This window comes from Megalopta genalis, chromosome 10, assembly GCF_051020955.1.
Source record: "Megalopta genalis isolate 19385.01 chromosome 10, iyMegGena1_principal, whole genome shotgun sequence".
Lineage (NCBI taxonomy): Eukaryota > Metazoa > Arthropoda > Insecta > Hymenoptera > Halictidae > Megalopta > Megalopta genalis.
The window spans coordinates 67,501-73,189 of record NC_135022.1 but is presented as its reverse complement, the minus strand read 5'-3'; the positions used below and the strand labels follow the sequence as shown (position 1 = coordinate 73,189).

General features: G+C 50.1%; 1 non-coding gene and 1 pseudogene across 1 annotated transcript; both read right to left on the bottom strand.

Moving 5' to 3' along the window:
- Nucleotides 1-1,410: 1,410 nt before the first annotated feature.
- Nucleotides 1,411-4,380, bottom strand: LOC143260207 (large subunit ribosomal RNA; annotated as a pseudogene).
- Nucleotides 4,381-5,484: 1,104 nt separating this feature from the next.
- LOC143260235 (5.8S ribosomal RNA) lies at nt 5,485-5,639 on the bottom strand. Its single transcript, XR_013034360.1, has one exon. It is a non-coding gene; the product is annotated as a 5.8S ribosomal RNA (ribosomal RNA).
- Nucleotides 5,640-5,689: the final 50 nt, after the last annotated feature.

Genomic DNA, 5,689 nt, shown 5'->3' with positions numbered 1-5,689 from the left:
ATATAGGGCGTCATGGAGGGGGATGCCAAGGTAACGTCGATGTATGACGATCCTTTTGGCGTCCAGAAGGTGGGTGGTTGACTAGCGTCGTTAACTACAGTTAATCTAAACGCGGAAACTAATCTTTCTAACTGCGCTCCCTTCTCGTCTGTGCTATTTGGGCTCCAGAGCGAGGATTGCGCGTTCGCGTCGACAGAAATTATAACTCTCTTCCCCCTCAATGCCAGGAGAACCGTTTCCAAGTGCTTGAGGTGCTTCTCTATCTCGTCTTGGTATTGAAAATAATGAGATACCGCGTAGAAGGAGAAGCCGGGGGTCAGCACTTCCGCGCATGCGCAGTGCGGGTTACTGAGTTGAGAGATGAACGTGACCTCAAAGTGAGGGTTGGGGATGGCGACAGCGGCCCACGGGGAGTGGGTTTTCACCGCCGCCACCCTCACTTCGGTCCCTAATCCGCTTACCCTATAACCTGCGCCTTGCTTACTGGCGTGTGGCTCCTGCAAGAGCAGGACGTCCAGTCGCTTTTGCGCTATTAACTCCCTAACTTCGCCCGTTACTACAGCCGAATGTCGCATGTTCAGCTGTAGTATCCTGATTCCCGTGGCTACATTCGCGGTCGCGGGGTCGCGGTTTCGCGTTGGGGTTGGGGGGACGCGGGGGTTGTTTTTCCTATTTTTCCCTAAATTCGTAACGTCGCACCTTACGAGGTGGACGCGGACGGCGCGAAGACCGATTCCGTCCAATTGTTTAGAAGAGTCTAGTCCTTTTATATTGCCTAGGTCGTTGCCAATGTCCCTCCTGTCCATAGCGGTTAATTCCGCCACAGGGACCCCAGGGACGGGAGTCCCTGTGTCCGAGGCTCTAGCTTTGTATTGTTTTTTAGGCATTATTGATATTAAAGTTAACTGCCCGCCTTCGTCCTTTCCCGTTCGTTCCGTTGTCATGTCCGTTTGAATAGCCATAGTCATAGTTATAGTCCTAGTAATAGGACATGGGTGATGCCATAGTCGTGGAAGCGCGTACGCTCACGCTGATCTTCTGACCGCCGGAAGCACGAAACCTCTGATCTGGGCAAAATCGGCAAGCCGAGGAAGAACGGACAGGACACATGCTGGACTGGCGAGAAAGCGTGTTCTTCCGCTCGCGCTAGGCATTTCGATTTCTGACACCTCTTGATTTAAAAAATCAGTTTTTTGATAGTTTTCTCTCTCCACTGGGCTATTCATTTTAGCCACAGTTTTCAATTGGTACGATTTGCTTCCAAATCTTACAGATGCAGTTTAAAAAATTTTTCCATCGCTCGGACAGAAGAGTCGATTGCTCAGTGAGTACGAGTATACATACAAAGTGCATACGGGTAACCAACCCCGTAGGGCTTGCCACATATGGGCCATTCGGTCAAAGACACCGACCCGTGGCCACGCTGTGTGGAGATAGATAGGGACAGATGGGAATCTCGTTAATCCATTCATGCGCGTCACTAATTAGATGACGAGGCATTTCATAGTTACTCCCGCCGTTTACCCGCGCTTTTTTGAATTTCTTCACGTTGACATTCAGAGCACTGGGCAGAAATCACATTGCGTCAACACCCGTGGGGGCCATCGCAATGCTTTGTTTTAATTAGACAGTCGGATTCCCCTAGTCCGTGCCAGTTCTGAGCTGAGCGTTGAATGGCGGCCGAAGAGGACGACCGCACCGATGGGAAACGCCACGGAAGCCTCGCAGCAAGGAAGATCCGCGGGAGGCCAAGGCACGGGACCGAGCTCGGATCCCAGCCACGAGAGCCGTTCACCTCGCCCAGGCCCGGCACGTCAGCCAGACCCGCTTCCCGACCAAGCCCGACACGCCCCGCTCCTCAGAGCCAATCCTTATCCCGAAGTTACGGATCCAATTTGCCGACTTCCCTTACCTACATTAATCTATCGACTAGAGGCTCTTTACCTTGGAGACCTGCTGCGGATATGGGTACGAACCGGCGCGACACCTCCACGTGGCCCTCTCCTGGATTTTCAAGGTCCGAGGGGATGATCCGGACACCGCCGCAACTGCGGTGCTCTTCGCGTTCCAAACCCTATCTCCCTGCTAGAGGTTTCCAGGGAACTCGAACGCTTATACAGAAAAGAAAACTCTCCCCGGATCTCCCGACGGCGTCTCCAGGTCATTTTGGGTTACCCCGACGAACACTCTTACGAGGGCCCGAATGGTATGCGGTTCCGCTGCCGGGTTCCGGAATAGAAACCGGATTCCCTTTCGCCCAATGGGTGTTTTTTGTGCATGTATATAATAACAAAATATGCTGCGATTTATATAATAATAAAAAAAATAATAAAATAGCTGCGTTTTTTTTACAAGTGTTTAACGTCTTAGGACACCTCATCTACATAGGATTTCTCTTAGGGCTTAGGATCGACTGACTCGTGTGCAACGGCTGTTCACACGAAACCCTTCTCCACGTCAGTCCTCCAGGGCCTCGCTGGAGTATTTGCTACTACCACCAAGATCTGCGCCGACGGCGGCTCCAGGCAGGCTCACGCCCAGACCCTTCTGCGCACACCGTCGCGACCCTCCTACTCGTCAGAGCTTCATAGAGGACAATAAATTGCCCCGCTTCACACATACCACTGACGGTGGAGTATAGGCGCGACGCTTCAGCGCCATCCATTTTCAGGGCTAGTTGCTTCGGCAGGTGAGTTGTTACACACTCCTTAGCGGATTCCGACTTCCATGGCCACCGTCCTGCTGTCTTAAGCAACCAACGCCTTTCATGGTATCCCATAAGCGTCGACTTAGGCGCCTTAACTCTACGTTTGGTTCATCCCACAGCGCCAGTTCTGCTTACCAAAAATGGCCCACTTGGCACTCTGATCCACATTTTTATCTCTCTATATAATGCCATCGTAATAATAATAATATAATAAAAAAAAAATTTTCTCTCTTGGCTTCATAATTCAAGCAAGCCAAAGTTCTCACCCATTTAAAGTTTGAGAATAGGTTGAGGTCGTTTCGGCCCCAAGGCCTCTAATCATTCGCTTTACCAGATGAGACTCGCAAACGTCCATTGAAAAGAACGAGCGAGTGCCAGCTATCCTGAGGGAAACTTCGGAGGGAACCAGCTACTAGATGGTTCGATTAGTCTTTCGCCCCTATACCCAGTTCCGACGATCGATTTGCACGTCAGAATCGCTACGGACCTCCATCAGGGTTTCCCCTGACTTCGTCCTGACCAGGCATAGTTCACCATCTTTCGGGTCCCAACGTGTACGCTCTGGGTGCGCCTCTTCTCGCTATGACAACGAGACGCCCCGGGAGTGCGAGGCCGCATCGTGACGCGGCCCATCCTCCCTCGGTCGACGCAAAGGTCAACTTTCACTTTCATTATGCCTTTAGGTTTAATCGAGTCCCAATGACTCGCGCACATGTTAGACTCCTTGGTCCGTGTTTCAAGACGGGTCCTGAAAGTACCCAAAGCAGTAGCGTCGCTGACCGGTAATGTTGTTCAAAAAAGGTTGGCCAGTTCGAGGACACCGCCTGCCAACAGCTGGCTAGGCCCGGAGCCGGCACCAGGTCCGTACCATCCGGGTAATTTACTAACCGAGCTTGCGGCGGGCCTGAACGCAAATACATTCGAAAATGGAGCAAGTTGCGGCCCAATACCGTAAAATAGTGTACCGTCACGCAGCCGGCCGGGCGATCGAGCGTCTGTCGTGTACGCGCGAAGACGACGCCGACAGTCAACAACTCGTGCCGTAGACCGACACGCAACGGGTCGCGACGTTCTACAAGGGGAGAAGTGCACGACTACGTTGCCGGAACATTTGCCGAAGACGGTGTGCCCTCGCATTGGCATCCACGAAGGGAACCATTCGGGGTATCGCACGCCAACGGAAGCCGAGCCTCGTTATCGATGAATCTCCCCATTCGATCTTTTGGGTTTCTCAGGTTTACCCCTGAACGGTTTCACGTACTTTTGAACTCTCTCTTCAAAGTTCTTTTCAACTTTCCCTCACGGTACTTGTTCGCTATCGGTCTCGTGGTCATATTTAGCCTTAGATGGAGTTTACCACCCACTTAGGGCTGCACTCTCAAGCAACCCGACTCTAAGGAGAGGTCCTCCCGAAACGCGTACCGGTCGCTACGGGCCTGGCACCCTCTATGGATAAATGGCCCCATTCAAGATGGACTTGGACGCGGTTGCGACGTTACGGGATAAATTGACCCTCCTGAACACTACATTTCCCAACGGCGGAACTCCGCGGGATTCAGTGCTGGGCTAATTCCTGTTCGCTCGCCGCTACTAAGGAAATCCTGGTTAGTTTCTTTTCCTCCGCTTAGTAATATGCTTAAATTCAGCGGGTAATCTCGCCTACTCTGAGGTCGTCGGAACGTGAAAAAAAATTTTTTCAGAGCTTCCCCCCCCGAAAGCATTTTGCGAAACGTGTACAGAGCAACACAAAAAAAAAAAAAAAATAAAAAAAACACAAAAAACCCTTAAAGCAAAAAAAAAACCGTTTATCGCGCCTCACCAATATATCTTTTATAAAATTCGATATCCTCTCCAAATATAGATCTTCGAAACACTCGCAAGACGATTACAATCGGTATAACTTTAACGTCCGTCCGAAAAGTACTTTCGGGGACTAGACGACCGATTGATCTCGTGCGGTTTCGCTATTCGATCATTTGAAGAGAACAAAAAGATATATGGGGCGACCGACAAACGGTTTTCCCGTAGAACCAGACTCGCGATTGCGTTGACACACACATCATAGCCACACCAATAGAAGAGTTTTAGGACGGTAACCCGGGTGGGGTGTTCTTTACTCAGAATATGTGCAACATCGGATCTATATAGCCATCGATACAATTCGTACACAAATGTGTCGTACGAAGAGAGAGACTTTTTTTCCTCTGGCAACATAACGGTAAGAGACATCCTTCCACACTCATAGGTTCCACTCCCTGGGGCTATGATATATATATACATATAAATTCAAATTCGAAGCAACGGTCACAATTCTACTCTATATTTTTGCGGGTTATGTGTTCTTTCGTTCAATTTCTTTCATGCGTTCGTTCGATCTCTGTACACAGTCTTCACATAGGACAGACTCGTGTAGTACGCTTTCGTGGGTTAAACCCATCTCGTTTCATTTCAGGCGACGTCGGGAGCGCGTTGAAAATGTACCAGTGAAATCTCGATAGTTCTACGGATACGAATCGTCCCGAAAAAGATTTTGTCACCGCTTCGAAGCGGTGTTTCAGACGGGCGGACGTATATAAAACATATACGACACACGACACCGCCTTCCACACTCACGCTAGTTCGAACACGATTTCCATCTCTCTCGAAGACTGTTAGACGTACGTAAAATTTCTCAATATTCATAGGACCGCGACAAACGCCGACGAAGCGCCCATCATTCGCTCGTACGTATATAGGCAACAAGTGCCATCAACGCAAGCAGTTTATAAGTACGTAAACGACCCTCAGCCAGGCGTGGTCCAGGAATTGTATCCGTGGACCGCAATGTGCGTTCGAAATGTCGATGTTCATGTGTCCTGCAGTTCACACGTTGACGCGCAATTAGCTGCGTTCTTCATCGACCCACGAGCCAAGTGATCCACCGTTCAGGGTAATTTTTCCCTTTTATTCTCTCATATATATAATGTGTATTTGCTATCCACC